Here is a 15,980-nt window from a genome sequence, read left to right on the forward strand (position 1 = left end):
TCTTGAATTCTTGTTATTATATTGGAAATATTTAAAATCTTGTACAGGATTTTTTTCTAGTTGTGGACCCTCAAGCTTGGTTCATTTGAAACTGACAGTTCATTTAAAGAAATCCTTTACATACAAATAGCTATGACATTGTCTGCAGTAAATGCATTCCAAGGAGTTAACTAGTCGCCAACCACAAGTGAAGTGGCTATAACCAAGTCAGCTGTTTTCCATTTTGTTGGGGGGCACTTGCCCCCATCCCAATGAAGTCCTGGCTACAGGTACCACAGCATAAGTTACATTTTCAATAATATAATCCCTCCCTTTTGTATGAACTAGTACAAAAAGTGTTGACTATATAGCACCTCTAAGAAATGTAGATGTGTAAAGAATGGACAACATACATGTGGTACTTATAGTCTTGTCCATTCCCTGCTTTTATTCCACAAATTGTCTGCTGCCTCCTTGTCTAAGGCATATCTTCCTGGGGTTGTGATTTTGCAGTCACTGAAGTGTTCACCTACAGTAGCACATACAAAAAGTATTGAGTGTATACATACATAGAACTATATACACTGTACACAAATGCAGTGCATGGTCCTTAAGTCTACTATGCTCCAATTGTTACTTATTTACCTATTATTCTCAAAATCATTTGTGTCAAATGTTAGCAATATATCATATTAGTGACAGCTAAATTAGAATTATGGAGTTGAAGTTGACTTACTTCAGCAAATGACTGTTCTATTAGAGTATCTCAATCTTCTAAATTGTTCTAATGCTTGTATTGTTTCAGTGGTATATCCAAAAAGGTTTTTGCATTACAAACTATAATTTTGTACCAATAACTCAGCCGACTAGCTATTCCAGACCCAAAAATTTTCCAGCACAATAGACATGCCTTCCAATAATTAATAAATGAAAAGTTTTGTACGTACTTGTGTGAATGACCTAGCAGCTATGTAACAGTCACACCAAGATAAGCACTAAGTTTGTATATACACTATATAAATATTCCTTAACATTTTGTCTGCCTATATGTCAGACAGTATGAACTCTTCTATCTGTCAAACATATAACACAAGCAATCTTATGAGCTCCATTACTTTCATGAGAATGGAATTTAATTAAATAAATACAGAGGCACACACAGGGTTCACCATGTGGCTTACACAAAGAATTCAAGCAAGTTTTGCTCCACTTTTAACAAACTCAGTGAAGCCAGTGAGTTTCATTTGACATTTCTTTAGATGTTACAAAGATATGAATGTAGATAGACAGTTTAACTTTATCGAACAGTATGGTAGTACTGTTTAGTATGGCTCTCCCCCAAAATGACGGATGCTGCCAAAAATGTTACCTTTAAAAATCATCCTAGAGAAGAAGAATAATTCTAGTCCATCTAACATCAAATACAGCAACAAAACACTTAGATAGATGGCCAGATATGGAGTTTAAAAACTGCCAAAACTCGAATTTTAGTCTGCCTATGACCACAGTCACAAGGCTAGAGGACAATCAAATGAAACAGCATACGGCCACTATTTCATGCCCAATAACAAACTCATCTGAATGATGTGATTCTAATGAGTGTCTACCTCCTCCCCTTTTATTTCAATTACATGGTCTTTTTTTCTTCATGTAAGCAAACCATACCAAGGCAATGATATCAACACTTTCCTTAGAGGAGCATATTTAGATGCCACAAAACTATTCAAAGTGCTTTAGCTAGAGTATGAGGCAGTAGATATACCTATAGCTGTACTTATTGAAATGATTGCATGGTGCATCCCACCCTTAAGATCCTGCCATGTACTTTTTCTCTCTCCTTTCTGTGATTTTTCAAAACACACTTAACATCTTTAAATAGGACCACCAGGTGTCCTGTAGACAGACCTTCAGCACTTGTGCTTGCTATATCTCATAGAAGTCTGCTTGCAGACCGCCTGGGTACTAAGTTAATACCACCAATATACCACTTATTGATACAAAAATGGTTCTGATTTGATGTAATAGCTACTAGACTGAACCTCAAAGTGTTACAACAATAGCATGGTGCTAATGCTCTAATAGAGTGCACATTTTTGCTTTCGTTGAAATCATCTAATAGAACACAGATAGAATGTACTAGATTTTCAATTGGTAGATCTACGTTTTACCTATTGAGTAGCTATAGAGTTATGCTAGAGTTTTCATTATAAGGTAGAAATTAAGTGAAGTGATCAGCCAAGATAGCAGTGGTTCAGTGGTTAAAGATGCAGGTGTTAGGTATGGAGGTCCTTGGTTTGAACTCTAGTAAGTTTTTCTTCTTTTTTCAACATTTTTTATGCACCTTTTTTACCTTGCAATGACTGCTCTATTAGAGTATCTCAATCCCATGATTTTATACTTGTTTGGTTTTTGCTTCATAACTTTGTACTTGTAAGTCTGTTGCTATTCTATCCACCAAAAGATACTGCTACGATGATCAACCTATGTACACACGAATTTTCAAGTTATTCCTGTACTCAGTTTACCGTGTAACCATGACAAAAGTTTCATCTTTTTTACATGAATAAATGCTCATAACTCCTTGGATATACATCAGATTCAAAGCAAACTTGGTACGCGAATTCACCTTTATACACTCTTCATTTGTGCCAGATATCAATGCAATTGAGTTACAAGTTTGTGTTTTATAGCAACTTTTGCAAAGTGTGCAAGAAGAAATTGAAACCCCGTAGTCCCCTACAGTTTAAGATGAAGAAATCAAAACGAATCTTTGAACGCCTGTATCTTGCAAATGGCTCTTATGAATTAATCAAATTTGCTGTGTGGTCTACCCTACTTGGGGACAACTATAACGCAAAAATGGTGTGCTTTGGTGAAGGGGCCATGGAGCCATGCACGCGTGAAAAAGCTGTTTTCTTTCTTCCTGCCAATATACTTATGGTGTGGCATGCTGGCTTACTTGGCCACACAACATACTACCGTGTGTCTTGATTATGAAGTTTCAATGAAGTGCTGGAAATTCTCCTGGGTATGTCCCTTAATACGGGTGGAGAATCACAGGGTTTATTATGATACTGACCTGTTGATAATTTGAATGCACATGAGAGCACCTTACGTATAACATTATCACCTGCTTATTAGTCTGCTACAAACTTACTCATAGGCATTTACATACACCAAAAATGTAGCCAGTATACAATTTAAAACCTGTAAATTGTATGAATTAATGTATTAATATGTATACCTGATATTCCTTTAACATCCTCTGACACAGCGAGGTAGATTGAGGTCTGTGCTCCCTGATAAGGTGTTTTGAAGAGCAGCCATCCCAATAAGCACGTAGCAATCTGTAAGTGTATAATAGTGAGGATGATATGATAATCTGAATGAAGTTGGTTTATACTATAATTATCTAAGGACAGCTTAGGTAATTCAGTGACAGAGTTAATTAGGATACATACATATATCCTTTTGATCAGTTGATCACTGGTACACTTATTAACATTGTACTTCTATCATAGAAGAGTCATGTGACATTAAAAAGGTAATACGGTAGACAAACCACCTGGGATGTTTTAAGGAGACATTTTATGGCAATTAAATTAGATCACAGATGCTGAGAAAATTCTGGCTGTATTAATAGGAGTTTATAAACAGACTAATGGAATAGTTATCTTGCTATACTTATGTATATGTTACAGCAGCATGAAATTCAACTCAAAACGCGATAGTAATAGTGGAGACTTACATACTCTAATACAACATTGTAGGCTACATTCTCTGCATAAACTATGATCATTATGGCTTATATTTGCATGTTCTGTGTGACTCTAGACTCTTACTAAGTGGTTCATGTGAGAGGCATATTAATTCGGAAAATTAACATACAGAACTGCAGGAACCTAAGAATCAAGCCCAAATCATGCATCCAAATTAATTTCAATGGTTTCTGCAAAATTTATTTACTGGAGTTTCCTACTGACTGAATAACTGACTGATAACTGACAAGCATAATAATGCTATGGGCTTGATTTTCTGTTAGATGTCACCTTATAGGCATGATATAATACATGCATCATGGATGTATACCTATATTATTTTTGCTTCTGAGGTTGATTGACAGATATAGCATATCAAAGCAGGCGTGGTTGATAAGAACAAAAAAAGTGGGTGGGGATACTTATGCAAATTTAGAAAATAAAGTTACAAAAGTGTAGAATTGTTTCAATTATGTCAGCATAATTGGATAGCAAATGCATCAAATATTATGCCTGGATGATTTTTAAGGCATTAAATTAAAATGATTATTCGCAATGCATGCACCAAAAATACAACAAAACATGAACACACTGCATATCCATATCAAAAGTGTAATGTATTATTTTTACTGTTTCTTGGCTGATCATTCACAATTCATTGAGTATACTATAGTAGATCAGCTACTTATTCATAATACAACAGTTAGGAAAGTTGATATAGTGTAATAAAGCAGTCAGCTCTAGGTTGATTATCAAAGCATAATATTTTTTGAACATAGCACAGGCTTGGTTTTGAACACTGCTCCAAAGCATAATAGGCTTGTTATAACTGGAATTGAAGCATGCATGCCATTCTGGGGGGAGGTAGCATTCTATTTTAAACTATTTTCACTGTGTTGCTAAAGCAGACTTAAGACTATAGGAATTTTATGAGCTGGTATAGGTAAGCAAGGAATACCAGAACCTTGAGTGCAAACTTAATCACTATGTAGCTAAATTGCCACTGTAGATGATACAATATTGAACTTATACACAGATATATTTTACAGCCAAGCTGTTTTTTTTCATGGAATTATTTTCTGTAAATCAATTACATTGGGTATCATTGATATATGATTTAGATTCTGATCTGCTTTGTGTGGCCATGCAGGCAGCCAGACAATCTGCTGATAAACACCTCACGGCTGCAGTAATGCAACAGCAACATTTCAAGGTGATTCAGTTAAGGTTCAAAACCTCTGGTTACCATGTAAACCTATGATAATCATAATGTATCACCTCGACCATAGTTTGCACACAGAATTGAAGTTGTAATTATTATCTATAGCTAGTCATGTAACTGTATGTAATACAAGAAATCATGCTAATTATAATGCTGTATGAGGAATTTTGAAGTGCTAGTTATGTGTACATTTTGCAGCTAAAGGATTCACCTTCATCATCTTTTAGGTTGATAACAAGTTACACTTCAATGAAGTTCCCAAGTTGGAACATCTGAAGCTGAAGTAGCGGAGCAAGGCAAAGTTCTGGCAAACAACAAATAAAAGGGCAATTTGGCAATGAACGTTACATAGTAAGGCAATGTATAGCCATGCAGAATGCTGTTCTTGGGAGGACTTCAAGCTATTCTTATATAGCTGTTACTGCAGAGAATGAAGTAGCAATTGTATCATACAGTATGGTAGTACTGTATGTTAGGGATCATGGAGATTTGGGTTTTTCTGGCCAAAAATATCACCAAAAAACCAGCTTCGCAATATCATTCTGACACCTTCGCAGTATTAATTAGGTATAACCAAGCCCAACAGTGCCTTCAGTACGACTAAATGCTTACAATAGATTGCTACAATTTTAATTATTCAATGGAATTTTCTGATGACTCCCTGCATGCCTGCCTGATGCCTTCAGATAAGAGGTGAAGGCAGCTTCCAACAAAGACAACCTCAAATGAATAACAACAATGATGACAATGTACAACTGATAGCTGCCACTGCTGTGAACAGTAGGACTACCACTGCCACCAACATGCTTGAGGAAGACTATCTGACCTTCCTCACACAACTGATCAATGGAGACCCTGTGATGCAGGGGAATGAACAAACAAGATTGAATTTGAAAAGCAGAAACTTCATGATAAGTTTGTGGAATTAATACAACAACAACTGACAACACAGAGAGAAAAAGGCCAGAGGTATATGGTGCCTGCTGGTCTCAGAACCTAATGATATGAACAAAGATGATTCGGACTTCCACACTGCCTGGTGCTGTAAGGTCCAGATGGTTGAGAAGTCTCTGGCCGCAGTTATCTCTGATCACCTCACAAAGATCATCTCCAGACTCAATGCTGAAATAACAAATCTAACAAAGTCCACTTTACAAGCCCTACAACAAAGGCTGGATCTGGAAAATGCTTACAGACATCTCAGAGAGACACTACAGTTAGGCAATGAGGAGAGACTCAAGAAAAATAACAAAATCAAGAAGAGAATCCTCGGGCCCACTGGCCGAAGACCAGGACTGAAAACAACAATGAATAATCCTTTTGTAATTAATAACCTTATTGTACTTCCACTTGCACATGTAATAATACGAATATTTTGCTCAAATAATTAAACAACTAAATCGCCTACAATCTAATCCAAGGATGAAGCTTGAAACCATTAGCGACATTAATTTTACAGCTATCTTAGATGCTTGCTCTGTATTGTTATGGTAACCATGATGAGGGTTGATTCCCAAATTGTAATGGGAACGGGGTGATAGTGTAAAGGTCTACTAAATGTGGAACTGATTGTGTGTGGATAGGTCCCCCACTGTCATGGGGCAGTCTCCCTGCTGTAACTTCTCTATATGGCAATCTCACTTCTTTGGATGGTGTCTGCATGGTTTAGTGCAACCTGTCTCTATTGGTATAGCTATTATTAATGATTTCCCTGCTTTAGGCTGCTTTCATATACTGTGGTGTGGATTGCAAAACCATAGCTATAAATCATGTAAATAACTCAGTCGTGTATCACATTTATTTTTATTTGAGGCATGCACTTTTTACTTTCTTGCCCTACTTTAGGCCATATACCGTATATAGTTAATAATAACAGTAAAACTAATTTGCACATCAGGTGACCTCCCATGTTTCAACCCCCATAAAAATCTTACCATGAGAACTACTGATTGATTGAGTATATCAGTGGCCACTGTACCAGGATGGACCGGAGTGCATTAGCTGTCACATTGGTCCCCTGCAGTCTCTTAGCAAGAGCTTTAGTAAACAATATATTAGCTAGTTTGCTTCTAGAATAATTGAAGTATGAAGTGAGGTTCTCTGAGTTGTTGATGGTATCAAGATCTAGTTGAGGACTAAGCATATGGCCCATTGAAGACACGTTCACAATTCTTCCTTCAGGAGCTTGTTTGATCCTATCCAGTAGGAGGTTGGTCAGTAAGAAGTGACCAAGATGGTTCACACCAAAGTGTGACTCAAACCCATCTTCAGTTTTAGTGTAAGGAGGAAACAATACTCCAGCATTGTTGATTAAGATGTCCACATGTGACTCTTCTTCTAAAACTTCTTTAGCAAATGTTCTGATCGACGCGAATGACGACAAGTCAAGGCTGACGAAAATGAACATCGTAATTTCCGGTCGCCCTTCGCACGTCAAGTTCAGCCGTCAGCCCTTTCTCCTGGCTCCTACATGCAAGAATAACCCTCGCGTTCCTCTTGGCCAGGTCGAATGCAGTCATCTTTCCTATACCAGTATTAGCTCCAGTAATGATGACCGTCTTTCCGTCCAGTTTAGCGTTAGACCAACACACTCCGCCTGCTGCCCATTTTCGGATTATCTGCAAACCAACTCCAGTGGCTACTATACCTAGCAATACGTTGTATGGCCACTGTACCAATCCACGTAATAATACAGCTACGCGATTCCGCCGGCTGCAACTTCCGTTTTGTTTATATGCTCAGAGTCCGTGGGCCAATCGTAAATTATCGTTTCTTTTCTTTCTTTCCTTTTTTTATGAAAGTTTGTTTTGGAGTATTGTTAACCATTATACATAAAAAAGAATTATATAGTAAACGTAAAATTACTCCAATTACACGAAGCTGTAAAGTACACCTGTGATGATTTGATCTATACCCTCTTATACACAGGGCCACCCAGAGAAATTAAGGGGTCCAGGGGCCCAGGGCAAAGAGTTAAAGTGGCCCCAGGAGCAAGGAGGTTTCCAAGCTGTAAGTTGAAGACCAAAAAAAAGTCATTACATGTTGGCAACGACAATAGCTACCCCTCACCAACCATATCTCCCTATTTATAAGCTTACTACGCTACTACTGTGACTGCTCTATTAGAGTTACCCACATCTATTCTAGACACAACTGACTATGACACCTTTTAAAATAATTTACAACTATACCTAACCAATAATTAATTTTGCTGTAAGCCCCTTTTAGTTCCTAGCCGTGCATCACAGTGTCCTCGCGACCACATAATTATGTCAAATGCCAATAATGGACGTGGCAAGGAAGCAATTACAGTAAAAAAATGTTTGTCCATTTCATAGCTACATTCTGACTTTCTGAACAGCCAATGCCTAGCTAATAATAACGTGTGTCTATGTACATCATGAGAGGTGATCATGGGTGGACCATGATTACCTCTAGCTGTACTGATTTTAAAATGGCACATAGTATCAAGAGTGTCCTCAGATTCAATCTTAGACATGCAATATATGTAATATGTAAAGTTTTCCAAGGTTAAAAATTGCATACACAACCTTGAAATGCTCTTAAGATGGTTTGAACTCTTTGAATTTGCATACACATGATATGACTATCAAAAAAATTCTGCATATAGTGAGATATTCAGTATCTGAGAGCCTACTGTGGGTTCAGTTTGTGCAATTCAGATTGCTTTCAAAATAGCACATCAGCTTTCAAAATTTTCCTTTTCAGAAAGGGAAATTTTAAGCACATTTGCCTTTATAGTATAGCATGCACAACCAGCAGAAGTATATCTTCATTTTGAGTATCCATAAAAATATCCTAATATTCCACTTCAGATAGATTTTTTCTTAGATGATATCCACCCTGGTCTTTTAGATTATTAGTACCTTGCATGTGGTATCATACGGCCAATGTAAATCTCACAGAAATTAATTATTCAACAGATTCAAACCATAGTGTACCCGCTACTATGTAATTGTGTGCATAAGCAACAGCACTCATTATTTGCACCAATTCAAGTGAGAAAGCTAGTCTGTTAACTATTTCAGGTGGTTATGAACTTGGACAAGTGTATATTTACAGGGGTGGACTAGTAAGCTAGGGGCATCTATAATAGTGTGGGCTAAGAAAAACTATAGTGACAAGGTGCAAAGTATGTACGCACTCATGCAGCATGCTCCATCTAGGAGGGTCTGGGGCCAGTATGCCCCAAAGGAATTTTTGCAAATTTAGCCTTCTGAGATTGAATTTGGTGATAGCTTTGACTGAATAAGCATGGGTTGAGTTCAAACTTGAATTTCAAGGACAACCTCCAGAAGCTGTAAGATATGTAACAAACAGATGCTAAATAGCACTAAATATGAAACTACAACTAGTGCATGAATCTATACTTTCAAAGAGTTTTTAATTTATAATTATCGGGAATAGCAATTATGGTTGGAAACACTGTGGATATTGTAAAGCATCTCCTTTGGAAAATTGGAATTTAAAGCAATGATGCACTTTCAACATTTACAGTATTGTGATAAAGAACTTGATATATACACCTTTCAAACAAAACATACAGGTAGAAGGGATGCATACAGCACGTGGTCACATTTTGTTTTAAAGCTATTTACAATACATAGGTAAGTTAAGGAAATGAGTGGAGCTTGTCTCAGTGAGTTGGTCAAGTAATTTTGAGGGTACAGATTCCAGGTGCTGTAGCTCTGCTAACTTTATAGTCATCACATTTGACAACTCAAATATTTATGACCAAAATAGAGCATTCTAAGCAACTGATCAGCTTTGCAATGGTTACAATTGCTAGTTAGTACCTTGAATTACCACAAATTCTGAGAAATAATCTAACAGGTGCCAAACTGTCTTAACAGCATTGGCCTTTCAAAATTATGAATCACAGTACATAAAATTGTAACTTTTATGGACATGTCAGGATGTTTGGTAATGTGGTGAGATAGCAGTGTGCATGTACAGGTAAAAATGAAGAGGTTCAATTTAAGTTCACACACTGTTCTTTGTTCCTTATAGATAAGAAGATTTTAGTGATGGAAGTTCGAGTAGTTGACTGCTCTATTAGAGTATTTCCATTTAGCAGCTTTGTAGTAGTTTTACTGCTGAAATATAATTTAGACTCCCTTTTAGAATAGATTGGTTCTTCCCTTCTTCCTCTTTCCACCCTACATATACTTTAGATGCAATTGCACCTTCCATTAGCCTTTTAGCTAGCACATAGTAAAATTTTTGGAGAGGTGGTCTTATTAAGGAGGTGGCCACTAAGTGAGGTTTCACTGTATTAGGTCACTCCAACTTTTCCATCCATTTCCCACACCTGTTCACTATCAGGGGGGCACTTAAACACCCCATGCACCCCTCCTAAATCCGCCCTTGATTATTACACAGTTGATTGGTAATAAGCCCACAGTCAGGGATGCTGAGTAATCTGCCTTTTATTTAGACTACATAGGTGTACCTCATGGAGGATGGATGGACAATAGCAGGTATCTGCTTGGTCTTCTTCAATATAAGTGTATCCGTGAAGTGTATGCATGGCGTAAACTCCATTGTTAGCTTGCAGGGCCAATTCTAGGACGCTCTGCTCTAACCTGGTCATTCGCTACACCTCAAAGGATTGTGGTGTATTACCAGACCCACCACTTGGAATTTGGCAGCACACGCACACAAACACCACCATTGATCAGAGAGATGTCATCCTTTATTTAAATTCAACCAATAGCTCAAGTATCAGAATCCCATTCTCTGCACTACATAGAAGAGCAATAAGCTCAGGTATATGATACATGATACTACATTACAATCTGATCTGACGTAATAACAGGTGGTAGTCAAGTCTCTGTGTCAACATTCACATACAGAAACATGGAGAAGATCTCATCCTTCTCAAATATGGATACCAATTATACTGTCCTGTGAGTGCAATTAATACATGTGCACATTATGTGTATAATATTGTAGATGGACTGTCTGCATATGTACCATGTAACACATTCTTACCTTACACAGGAGACATGCACAGAAGACGTGCGAGAACAATACCAGCAAGTGGTGTCCTGTCCACTACAGTAGGAGATTCAGCATTTAATTCATCACTGACGGATCCTGTGGAACTGAATTTCACATATTCACCAATGAGAAAAATCACTAAAATAAGATGTGGCTTTTGGAACACCAGTTTAACCCAGGGCAAGTAAGTGATCAAAACGATCATAATTATACTGGAAATCATAGTACAAAAATGTTTCTTGACATGTAAAGTGGGGGATGGGACACTAGTGGTGTTAGTGTAATCAATGTTAGTAATGACACTGTCACATGTACCAGTTTACACTTGACTATATAGTTTTGCCGCGTTAGTGGATGTTTCTGGAACTCAACAGGTTTGTGCACTATACAAAGTTATTTGTGGTACAATACAGTGCATGACACAGGATATATTTGATGATGAAAAATTGTGACATATGTTGGATGTGGAGTTTCCATTCTTGCTCTCCTAGTTGCCATCACATTATTTATTTATTGCAGGTTAAAACTACCCACTATATTGAACCACCCTTGACTTGTCTTTATGTTCTACAATAGAAAAACTTTCTTACCTGGTATCCAGAATTTCAGCCATCTCAATCTCTCAATTGCATTAGCCATAGAATTGGTTTTGTTTGTTAGTGGAGTTGAAGCTGCTACTGACAATAAGGTGTGTGTGTGTGTGTGTGTGTGTGTGTGTGTGTGTGTGTGTGTGTGTGTGTGTGTGTGTGTGTGTGTGTGTGTGTGTGTGTGTGTGTGTGTGTGTGTGTGTGTGTTGAGAGTTTTATAGTAAGACTCACCTGGTAGTAAGTCACATGTAAAAAGTGCATACCTTATATATATATAAGTATATGAGGCACTACTATGATTTATTTACATGTAGCAATGGTTTTGCAAATCCTCACCACATTTCAGGTAATGTTTGCCATTTTAACACCTCAGCTCATGATCATACAGTTTATTTCCAGCTGGTTGTCCATGTAGATGCAAATGTAAAAATATTATTGTATATAAATAGCTATAAAACTTCATGCCATTTGCCCCAGGGGAGGACAGCACTAGTTTAAACTGAAAAGCTACTGATCTCATTGGCTACTTTCAAGCACATAATTTTGTTTCCCTAGTCAATAACCAACCAGAAATTGATTCAACTCGATATCATACTCAAACAATATTGTATCATACTATGTTACTCACCTAATATGAGACGAATAGTGCCTAGGAAGTTGGGAGATTTAACTGTTGTACATATCCAGCTGGTTATAGCCATCATTTTCTTTGCTAAATTTGTAGTTTGAAGCAACACAATTATAGCCCTTGATTATTTCTTGCTTCCTCCTGTTGCTATCAACATATGTGACCCATGCAGCCTGTCTTATAGCCAATCAAATTTTGACCACAATTGTGAAGTTCAAAACTGATAAACTTTTTCTGAACATTTCAACATTTTCACTACCTATATCTATGGAAATTTTCTGAATCTTACAGAATTGTTATAACTCACGCACACCAAGTCACACAGAAATGGAGATACTCAATATTAAGCAAACACATGTATTTGACTGGCTCATTCACATATCAGTATAGTAATTGTTTTTATTTATATAACACTAGTATAAGCGGTACCAGGCATTGTGGTAGATTTTCTGTGAAGTTGTTGATTCAAAATCCTATTGTTTTCCATGACACTACCTGGACATGATTGGCAATACACCGTTAAAGTTTAGAGAAAATGTGACAATTGGATGTTCTAAGGTTCATCCCTATGGATACAAATACCTGGAAAACAGAACTTTTAAAGTTGCTTTTTCATCACCTGCTCTACTTCCTCTGCTTCAGAAGCTCCAATTTGGGAACTTTATTGCTTAACCACATCATCTTGAAAATGTTTCCAGTGCATTATTACAACTATGAGATTGGTTAGCGATCAACATGGCCACACAAGTTGTATCTTGTAGGAACAGAATCTGGATCACAAAAGCCATGAAACAATTTATACAAGTGCAATTGATTCACAAGAACAAGTGAAATCCTCCACACAAAACAGCTTGGATGTAGAAAAAGGGGCACGTCCACAAAAGTAAGAGCTGATATCTGGAGCGGTCAAGAATGAATGATAACAAAAAAATTGTAATAAACAAATATTTAATATTGAAACCCTATCCAGCATTGCTCGTGTTCTATATTCAGTCTTGCTGCATTCCCAATTAAGTCTTAACTCGACTGGCTAGTAACTTAGCTCAGTGCCTTTTTTCTCCACTCTAACTATTTAAAAATAGCCAAACTACTATAGAGTTAAAATAATTAATTGGGAATGCAGCAAGACTGAATGTAGGACATGAACCATAATTATTCATTCTGGCCACTCCAGATATCAGCTCTATAAATTTTCAGTTATTTTTACCTTCGTGGACATGCCCTTTTTACAGCCAAGCTAGGAGTAGCAGTCTACTTACATAAACCTTAGCACAGTATTTTTTATTCTTCACAGGTTGGCTGTTTGGTTGTGGCAATCTTGTTGCACTATTTCTTCACTGCTGTGTTCATATGGATGTTGTGTGAAGGAATACTCATCTACTTCTTACCTGTGAAAGTGTTTAACACTGGAATTGGCAAGAAGAAATGGTTCTATTTGGCTATTGGTTGGGGTGAATATTGGGCACCTACCAACTATGCTAGCATTAAGCACAATGCTAGAATGATAGACAGAGTAATGATGTGCCAGTGAAATATAGTTGTCATGGGTAAAGATAGCTACTCTAATAGAATAATCAATAACTCTGATGGAGCAGTCAGGTATATAACTATTTGATTTGACTGTTTTGATACAATTACCAAATGAAATAAATCACTCACAAGCTAAATTTTATTATGATTATTATAGCAATGAAGGATAATAGGCTGGTGTTTAGTGAGTATGTGAAAATACAGTTTGCATGCAGCACACAAGCTTGATATACATTGTATGCACATGTATACATTAGCTATTTGTACTGTTACATATGTGACCGGATTGGTGAAAAGGGGTCTTTTACAAACATCCATTTTACAAAGTTTGACAATTCGTAAATTCAGATTGGAAAAGCTATTGACTTGAACATTGCTTAGTATTAATATTGTAGCACTACCATAGCTAAATGGATAGAGACAATATTTCAGGTGTATATATATGTGCTGGTTCTTATTTCCCATTTTAAAGGAACATCAAGAAATGCCTGTTTTAGGTATTCAGTGTGTTGCAGGTCAAGCCACATTACAGCCATCCCCAGGTTGTCCAGAACTCCATTATAGGGTCTAGACCACTTGTACAGATGCCACTTAGTGTGCTTGGGAAAAGTAGCCACCAAAAGCTGACCACTCAAGTTATGAATGTGAAATTTGATAGTTCATTCATGTATATAACTTTGTGTTCTTGGTAAAAAAATCAGATCTGCTGTCACATTGGCAATAAGACCAGTTTTCCCAGACTCAGTCACATGTGTTTTTTGAACATCAAGTTATGGTCTTCCAAGTTCATAAAATGGGATGCTAAAGATCCTTATTCAGGCCCGTAGCCAGGGGGGGTTCGGGGGGTTCTGAAGAACCGCCCTCTTGGAAAAAAGGTCCACAATTTCAGTAAAAGGTCCACAATTTTAGCAAAAAGGTCCACAATTTTAGTATACAAGTCCAAATTTTCAGGAGCAAAAGTCCATTAGCTACAGTTTACTAGATACCACTATAATAAGAAGCTAAAATAAGTGCTCCGAGTAACTCATTCAATGCTTGCATTAAATGCAATGCAAGATCGAGATACTCTAATAGAGCAGTCAACCACTCTAATAGAACAATCACTCTAATAGAACAGTCACAATTACATTTTCTTTTAAAAGCTACTTAATTTACATGTAGATTGTCTAAACCGAGCTTTCATTAAAATATAAGATTTTGGTGGACAAGCCCCTCCATGCAGAGCCCACAAATAGCATCCATGCTTCAACTCCATGCAATGTGTAAATTTCATTGTTTAAGACACCCTTTGTTCTGCTACACTGCCCCTGTTGATCATGGCAGAGTGCTCAATCTTTCCCATTCTTATTCATTGTGACATTCCAATATATTATATTTAGACACATGCATGTGCAGATGGTATAATTACAGTAGCAGTAGAGATATTTTTCCAGATATCATTCATACAGCTGGTCTTCAGCTTACCTAAAAAAATTGTTATTTTTATTGACTGAAATGCCACTAAATTCAACCTTTTAGTATCTGTTTTCAAAAAATTTTCTGGGGGGGCATGCCCCCAGACCCCCCTAGATTGGGTGTGCTTCGCACACCAGTCTCAGTACCTTTATTAATCATCATGCAAGTAAAGGTCCACTTTTGGTCAAAAAGAACCCCCCTTTCAAAATTCCTGGCTACGGGCCTGTTATTGCAAATCTAGTCACATACATACGACTCCACATACTGCTAGTAATCAACAATTATTATTGTAGCTTTGCATATGCATTTAATTAGGTGTGCCAATTCCAATTGTATCCATTACTGCTGGAATTGTTCATGACCAATATGCCACAGCACAGTAGTAAGTTGTTAACTATACACTTTCTGTAATAACAACATTACTTGTGCAGATATATATCTACATTCTAGCAATAGACCTCAAAGATGTTTTCTATATGATTTCAGTAACACTATCTCCTTCTCAGTCTTTAAGATGGAGAGGAAGACATGGCCAGTTCAATTGACTCTTGTTGAATTTCACCAGTGCACAGTTTAGGAGTATTACAAAGGTCATCACCCAGCCAAGGAGATGCTAAGGTCTTTTGGGCAATAATCTGGTGAAGCACATGAATGATATTCTCAGAGCAATTTAATAGCTATATAATTATGTTGTGCAAGTTGAGAGACAATTTTTTCTCACACTTTGCATCGATTAGTGGAGGTGTCAAGAGCATACGTGAGGTTTGTCCAACAGTGTTTTAGTAAAGTTTAACTAA

General features: G+C 37.1%; 1 pseudogene; it reads right to left on the reverse strand.

Annotated features, from left to right (window-relative positions):
• Nucleotides 1–279: 279 nt before the first annotated feature.
• Nucleotides 280–10,573, reverse strand: LOC136263708 (retinol dehydrogenase 12-like; annotated as a pseudogene).
• Nucleotides 10,574–15,980: the final 5,407 nt, after the last annotated feature.

Source organism: Dysidea avara, chromosome 8 (genome assembly GCF_963678975.1).
Source record: "Dysidea avara chromosome 8, odDysAvar1.4, whole genome shotgun sequence".
NCBI lineage: Eukaryota > Metazoa > Porifera > Demospongiae > Dictyoceratida > Dysideidae > Dysidea > Dysidea avara.